Here is an 8,858-nt window from a genome sequence, read left to right on the forward strand (position 1 = left end):
TGTGCTGGGCCAGCCATGGGTAACCCAGAACCACGGGAGCTTGAGGGGAGTCAATGATGTGCAGCACGATCGCCTCGCGGTGGTTGCCAGAAATGAGGAAATTCACCGGGGGAGTGGCATGGGTGATGCGAATCAGCGGGGCTCCGGTGATGGCGTGGGCCTCCAGAGGTGAATGCAGCGGGATGCGGGGGAGACGCAGGCGGGCCGCCAGGTCGGCATCAATGAAGCTCCCGTCGGCCCCTGAATCGATCAAAACAGAGACCGCATGAGGCTGATCCCCGACGAGCAGGGAGGCAGAGAACAGGGGGCGGCAGATAGGGGTAACGCTCACCTGTAATCCCCTCGCTACGGGTGAGCGCCGGCTTTTACCGGACAGGTCGCCACAAAGTGACCAGCCTGCCCGCAGTACAGACACGACCTGGTGCTGAGCCTCCTCTGACGTTCGGCTGGGGACAGACGAGTGCGGTCGACCTGCATCGGCTCCGGGGAGGCAGGAAGTGGAGGCGTGGGGCTCGGTGCTGCGAGCGCTAACGGAAGGGCTCGAGAGGGACCAGGCAGTCCACCGACAGCTGGTCCACACGAACGGCCAGTTCCACCAAAGTGTCGAAGCTGGGGGGTAGCTCCCGGGTGGCCAGCTCATCCTTGATGGTCTCAGCAAGACCGTGGAGGAAGGCGTCGTACTGAGCCTCGGTGTTCCAACCGCTGGTGGCAGCCAGGGTGCGGAAATCGATGGCGTAGTCCGACACCGACCGGCGCCCCTGGCGGATCAGCAGCATCTCCCTGGCGGCCTCGCGCCCGTGCCTGGAGCGGTCGAACACCTTCTTCATCTCCTCGGCGAAGGCGGTGTAGACGTGGCAGAAGGGGGCATCGGCGTCCCAGACCGCAGTGCCCCACTCCCTGGCTCGGCCCGTCAACAAGGTGATGACGTACGCGATCCTCGCTCGGTCTGTAGGGAACGTGGAGGACTGGAGCTCGAAGACCAAGGAGCACTGAGACAGAAACGATCGACAGGTTCCCGGATCGCCTGCGTACGACTCCGGAGGTGGCAATCGGGGCTCCCGGCTCGGAGGCGCGGGCAGGACAGGCGGGGTGGCTGCTGCGGACGGAGGGGAAGAGGAGCGGCTACCCAGGTTGAGCTGCAGCTGCTGCAGCTGTGCAGTGACGCCAGCTAGGTTGGTCGCGAAGCTTTCCAGGGATCGACCGATGGCGTCCAACTGGTTCTGATGCCCCCCCAACAATGCACCTTGCAGCTCCAGTGCAGCCTTCAGGTGAGGTAGGTCTGCTGGGTCCATGCTGGCTAGTTCGTACTGTCAGGCAGCACAGGTTAGGACACAGTCGCAGACCCAAAAAACGCGAGGGCAGAGAAACGCACGGCAGAATCAAAAACGAGTATACAGGCAGGGTCAAAACCAGAGAGGCAGTCCGAGGGCAAATCCAAAACGGGAAAGTCAGAACAGGCAGGGTCGGAAAACGGAAGGCACGATCAGGCAAACAAAGCAAAGCGGCAGGCAAAAACGGAGTCGGAAACAGGCAGGTCGAAAATCACAAAAAGCGAGCAAAGAAAACGCGGGGACGAAACAAGCAAAAAACACTGAGACGAACTAGCAATGACTGAACAGCGAGCAGGGCATATAAAGGGACAGACCGACGAGGGGATGAGATGCAGGTGCGCAGGTAATCAGGCGGAGGCGGGGCGGAGAGAAGGGCCGGGCAGAAACAAGGAAAAAAGGAAAAAAAAACCCAAAAGCGCAGGGCTAGGAGGCGGGAGTACTGACACACGCGTGCTACATGAAAATAAGTTATGTGAGAAAGGGTTAAATACGAGCTAGCATGCATGGCTAACCTCACAACAGTGTGAAAGATGGACCGCAGTAAATGGTCAAAAGTGTGGCTTCATTTTTTTTTACTTCACTTCAAAACAAAATGACAACAAGGCAAAGTGCAATGCATGTGGGAAGCTAAAATAGCTGCAAGTCAGGTTGCACATCAAATCTGACCAAACATTTAAGGCAGCACGGCGTCGTTCTGAAAGACTGTATTTGATGTCTTGCGATAAGCAAGAATAAGCAGAATTGGAATCGATAAAATTCAAACGATACCCAACCCTAACGTTGATCACCTCCAAACAAGGGCACATGTCAAGGTCTGGGTATATTAAATGGTAAGCGAACAATCAGTTCTCGTGGTCAACATGTTGGATGCAGGAGAAATGGGCAGGAGTGACTTCAACAAAGGCCAAATTGTTATGGCCAGATGACTGGATCAGAGCATCTTTGAAACGGCAAGGCTTGTGGGGTGCTTCCAGTCAGTGGTGGAGAGTACCTACCAACAGTGGTCCGAGGAGGGACAAACCACAAACCGGAAACAGGGTGTTGGGCGCCGAGGCTCATTGATGCGTGAGGGCAACAAAGGCTATCCCTTCTGGTCCGAGCCAACAGAAGGTCTACTGTGGCACAAGTCACAGAAAACTGTAGTGATGGTTACAGGAGGAATGTGTCACAACACACAGTGCATTGCACCCTGCCGTGTATGGGGCTGCGTAGCCACAAAGTGCCTATGATGACCCCTGTCCACCGTTGAAAACGCCTACAATGGGCATGTGAGCGTTGGAGCTGGACCTTGGAGCAGTGGAAGAAGGTCACCTGGTCCGTGAGTCCCGTTTTCTTGTAGATCACGTGGATGGCCGTGTACGTGTGTCGTTTACCTGGGGAACTGATGGCACCAGGATGCACTGTGGGAAGACAACAAGCCGGTGGAGCGAGTGTGATGCTCTGGGCAATGTTCTGCTGGGAAACCCTGGGCCTGGCCATTCATGTGGATGTCAATTTGACATGTGCCACCTACCTAAACATTGTTGCAGAGCAGGTACACCCCTTCATGGCAATGGTATTCCCTGATGGCAGTGGCCTCTTTCAGCAGGATAATGTGCCCTGCCACGCTGCACACATTGTTCGGGAATGGTTTGAGGAACATGATGAATTATTCAAGGTGTTGCCCTGGCCTCCAAGTTCTCCAGATCTCAATCTAACTGAGCATCTGTGGGATGTGCTGGACTGACAAGTCCGATCCACGGTGGCTCCATCTCACAACTTACAGGACTTGAAGGATCTGCTGATAATGTTTTGGTGCCAGATACCACAGGACACCTTCAGGGGTCCTGTAGAGGCCATGCCTCGACGGGTCTGCGCTGCTTTGGCGGCACACGGAGGACCAACAGCATATTAGACAGGTGGTCATACTGTTTTGGCTCATCAGTGTATAGCCCCCAGAGGAATACTGGAAATAACCATGTGTTTGGTCACTATATGTACTTAGACATTAGTTGCCACACAAAATTGACCAATTTGTGCTGCGGTAATTTTACTCAGGTCATTTTCAGGCAAACTTCACACATGTCCCATATTATTATATTTATTAAAATAATATAATGAACAATAATGAATGAAACCAGGTAGAAAATACCAATGTGAATCTGTTAGTTGGTTGACTACATCTAGTCGTTTGGATGATACTGTGCGGTTTCAGGCTGTGAAATGTTACGTTGCTATATGAATGCCATTAAATCCAGTTGGGTGTAGGGGGGTCAACATTTCATTCATTCAAATAAAATGTATAGCCCTTACAATTATTCCTGTATGAAAAGCCACTGGTGGTATTCATGGTACAAATCTGAAATTTTAAGATTAAACTGTTCCTTAAAATGTTTGGTGTTTTGAGAGCAAAGTTTGCACTGGTGAAAATGCTAATGGATTTCTGTTGTCCTATTTACTAAAATTGTTATGAAGATTTTTTTCTAACTGGGGTTACAATTTGCTGCTAGTCATGGTCAGAGTTGGTGAATAAAATCTCAGCAGAAATTATGATCAAATGGCTGAGAATTTCATTTTGAATGCAAAGCTGGTTTAAAGTGTCATGCTGTAATAAAAATGGGTTTAGAATATTTGAATTTTCGTTTTTTTATATGACTTTGGTGCTTTGCTATTTATGACAATAAATTTGTTGAGAGTCTTACAGAATCTCTATTGCTTTGTTGAAGGAAAGATTCGTAATTAAAGTGATGACAGTCATCTCTGCTAAGGACTTACAGAGAGAATGTTACCACGGCTATCAGTGGCAGTGGGGGTGGTCACCATCGGTGACAAGCCCAGAAGAAGGAAGGATTCTATCCAGCACTATGATGTCCAAAAGTACACCTTGATCCATGCTAGCCTGAACAAGAGGAGGAGCAGAGACAACTCTGAGGATACATAAAACAGTGATTATGAAAGAACTAGGTCCTATACCAAGAAATGATGCTTTACACACAAATGACCAAGAGTGTCTTTGCCTTTATGATAGCAAGGACAGGAATCCACTGCATGATATGTTTTTATCTTCAACAGAGACCCTGAGGAAACGTGCACTGTATGTCAAAACAAAAACATTTTATCCTGTGAAGACTGCAATTGTGTGGTGGAAAGCACCTGTCATTTAAAGTATCTTGTTTTTCAGGTTCAGAAAAGAAAGCTGGGAACTTATTTATTATATTTCCAGTATGAAATAGGTTATTTTTTGGGCATTCTGAGTGTTCTCAGGGGAACAAAAAGACCTTGTGATGTTACCATCACAAGCATGGAGTGTCTGATGATGTTGCCATCATGAGTATGGAATATTTTTACGCATGGTAACTGGTTCAAAGAGTAAAGGGGTTTAGTTACATCCTTTAGTGTAATTGTCAGTACTCCGGCCCCCTAGCTGTTGTGTTTTTGTTCGCCCCTTCTGTCATTGTGTCCATGTGCTTTTGTTTTTCCTTGTGTTCCAGCCCTACTCCGCTCTCCGCCCTGTCTCCACCCACCTGATCATCTCCACCTGCCTGCCGACACACCTGCTTCCCATTACCTCATCAGCCCAGCCCTATATCAACCCTGCTTGTCTCTGTCTTGTTTGCCAAATCGTTGCAGTGTTTATCACCTGTTTTGTTCCCGCCGTTTTTGCCTGTAAGTCTTGCTGTTGTTGATCCTGCCTGTACCTCGACCTTGATTCTGCTCACCATCTTGCTCTGTTTGCCTGATTTTTCTGCCTGCCTGGTTACCGACCCTGCCTGTTCCTGTTTTGACCTTGCTTTGCCCATGGACCGCCTGCCTGTTACAAACACTGCCTATTCCGGTCGGTTCTGCTACTTCGCCTGACGTCTTTTATTAAAGCTCTTGGAACCTGAAGCTCTTGTGTCCGCACTTGAGTCCTTGCCTGAGCCCTGATAGTAATATTGTTTAGACTGACATGCTCTGTTCTTTTTACTCAGTACAAAGACAAGTAATCAGTACTCAGTTGCACAATACAAATACAAAGTTGATCAGGAACTGAAATATATTAAATCTCCATGAACACAATTAGAAGTTAAACAGGGAGTGAAATATATTTTAACATATACTATATGGACAAAAGTATTTGGCCACACCTGTTTTTCAGGGTTTGGGCTAAGCCCCTTATCTCCAGTGAAGGGCAATCTTAATGCTTCAGCATACCAAGACATTTTGGACAGTGCTATGCTTCCAACTTTTTGGCAAAACAGTTTGGGGAAGGCCCTTTTCTATTCCAACATGACTGTGCACCGGTGCACAAAGCAAGGACTATAAAGACATGGTTTGATGAGTTCGGTGTGGAAGAACTTGACTGGCCCGCACAGAGCCCTGACCTCAACCCCATCGAGCACCTTTGGGATGAACTGGAACGCAGATTGCGATTCTCGTCCAACATCAGTGCCTGACCTCATAAATGCTCTACAGAAAGAATGGGCACAAATTCCCACAGAAACACTCCAAAATCTTGTGGAAAGCCTTCCAAGAAGAGTGGAAGCTGTTATAGCTGCAAAAGGGGGACCAACTCCATATTAAAGTATATGTATTTGAATACAATGTCATTACAATGTAATGGTCAGGCGTCCGAATACTTTTCTCCATATAGTGTATCTTTCATTATAAGGGTACAAAATTGCTGTCAGGACTTCTATTTTACCAGTCAGAATGTGATTGCAGGAATACCTGCGCTTACATCAGTTAAAAAAAAATTGGACAGCCTTGCTTCAGAGCATTTTCTTTACTGCCTGTCAAAAGTCTTTGTGTCAGTTTAAATAAGATATTGGGTGCCAGGAAGCATGCAAACAATCCTGTTATTACTCAATATGCACTGCAATGAGTAGTACATAATTTTCCCTTTTCTTACATTTAAGTAACATTTTCCCTCCAGTGGCCCTCTCAACAGAGAAGAATTTCTCATATTGGCCAAAGAGTTTTGAAATTTTTGTCACTTGAAATTGGCCACAAAAAGGAGGAACTATTGAAACAATGGGAATGTTCTCATGTCCATACTCATCATCTGATTGATTCTTACCAAAATCTTACATTTAAAAGGCATTCATTTTAATATGTACCAAATACATATAACTCTCGTTTACAAATTGTTACTGCATTAAAGTAGTCCATGTAATAGGAGCTGTAAGGATATTCTTATGACACACATTCATAAAAAAGAGCAGCATCTTACAGAGGTGTCGAGGGAAGTACAGACTGCTGGGTACAGCAGAACTATCGATGCAGAGAACCAGACATAACAACCTAGGCAGAAGCCTTTAGCTGATATCACAGCACCCACCTGCAGTGACTCACTGCCTGAAGAAGAGCATGCACAGTTCAGTAAAGTTTTTGCAAAGATACAAGCCCTTTTCCTGATATCTTGGCTTTATCTAGAAGTGTGCACTGAAGACTTGTTTGGTGAGTTTGATTATTGTTCATACTTTTTGCACTGATCAAGAATTTCTCAATAATACACATGAGCATGCCTGCATGGAGTCACTAGTAAAGGATACATTTACATTTTGCAAAACAGCAAATGATCATGTTACAGTATGAAGCATGAAAATACGTTGTTATACACCCGTGCTTATGTGTTTCTCCCCTCTTGTTTTAATTTGCACCTGAAAAATGTGTGGACAGTACTAATCACTGTTTCCTCTGAATTTTACCTGTTTGTAGTGCTAGCCACTGCTTCCTCTGAATTTTACCTGTCTGTAGTGCTAGCCACTGCTTCCTCTGAATTTTACCTGTTTGTAGTGTTAGTCATACTTCCCACTGAATTTAACCTGTTCTGTTTAGTGTGTTTTGTTTTGTACCTGCGTAAGAAAGCATAGGACCAAGGTCCAAGGTCATTTTCCCACACACTTGCTGTCTCTGAAGCATGAATGTGGATCTTGGGTTTTATCAGATCAATAGTTCTGTTGTATTATTGGCTTTTGTTGCATTTAATTCAATTCAATTCAATTTTATTTGTATAACGCTTTTTACAACACAAGTTGTCATAAAGCAGCTTTACATTGTTACCAGGCCTGGGACCCCCTGAGAGCATGCCTAAGGCAACAGTGGGAAGGAAAAACTCCTTTGAGCAAAACCTGGCTCAGAGGGGGAGCCCATCTGCTTCTGGCCAGCACCAGGCAGATGGAATTACAGAGAATACTTGTATAATGTACTTAGGTCATTTGAATTAGATAGACAGTAGACAATAACAACAGAGTAATTATAAAATGTAATCCTAGAATGTCCAGTTCTTGGCACACAGTTGGCTTGATAGGCAGGGCAGCGAAGTAGCTGAAGTGGAAATTGGGATGTGGTGCTTCAGCAGGAGCCCAGAGCAGGGGCAGGAAACAAATAGAAAACAGTGGTTAGTAGATGTTAATTTTGCAGGAATGAAAACATAAAGGCATAAAGGCAAGGGGGGAAGAGAGATGCATGTGTGTAATAAGGAAAATTCCGGGCAGATAAGCACTATGGCAGCATACCTAGGGGACAAGAGGCAAGGGGCTAGTACGATCATGAGGCCAACCGTAAGGCAGTCAACACTAGACCGCAACCAGATCAGCTGAATACAGAGTAACCAGGCCATGATGTAGTGACAGCAATGATAACTTAGTCCACCAGAGACTCTATGATCAATGCCAGCACCGTGCCGTGTCCTGCAACTAAAAGATTTGAGATAGAGGTAAGTTTTTAGCCAAGAGTTAAAGGCAGAGAGAGAGTCTGCTCCCAAAACCTTGGTGGGTAAATTGTTCCACAAAAGAGGGGCTTGATACAAAAAGGCTCTGCTGCCTATAGTACTTTTACCCACTCTTGGAACAATGAGAAGTCCCGCACTTTGGGAACGTAGAGTTTGTTTTGGAGAATATGGGTGAAGGAGGTCCTTAAGATAGGGAGGGGCAAGCCCATTTAAAGCTTTAAATGTAAGGAGAAGTATTTGGAAACAATGCAGTATTTGATAGTTAGCCAGTGGAGAAAGGCTAATACGGGGGTGATGTGCTCAAAGCGCTTTGTTCAGTTAGAATATGAGCAGCTGCATTTTGAACCAACTGAAGGGGTTTTAGGGAGGCATATGCACATCCTGACAAGAAGAAATTACAGTAGTCCAATCTGGATGTAACAAAAGTGTGGATTAACTTTTCAGCGTCATGTATTGATAGAATTTTCCTGATTTTGGCTATATTCCTCAAATGAAAGAAAGCAGTCCTGGAGGTGTTTTTTATATGTGTTTCAAAAGAGAGGATCAATCAGGATCAATCGTGACACTAAGGTCTTTGATGGTTGCACTTGAGGCTAACGAGACATCATAGAGATTTAATGTAATATTGGTCAGTTTGCTCCTGATAGACTTCGGGCCAATCACCAATATTTCTGTTTTGTTCGAATTTAGAAAGAGGAAATTATGGGCCATCCATGTCTTTATGTCTTTGAGGCATTTCCAAGGGGACTAGGGTTGGATACTGAAATCCAGTGCCAGTATGGCACCAGTTCCTATACAACTGGTATCTACCAGACAGAATCGCAATGCAGATT

The sequence above is a fragment of the Megalops cyprinoides genome, chromosome 14, assembly GCF_013368585.1.
Source record: "Megalops cyprinoides isolate fMegCyp1 chromosome 14, fMegCyp1.pri, whole genome shotgun sequence".
NCBI lineage: Eukaryota > Metazoa > Chordata > Actinopteri > Elopiformes > Megalopidae > Megalops > Megalops cyprinoides.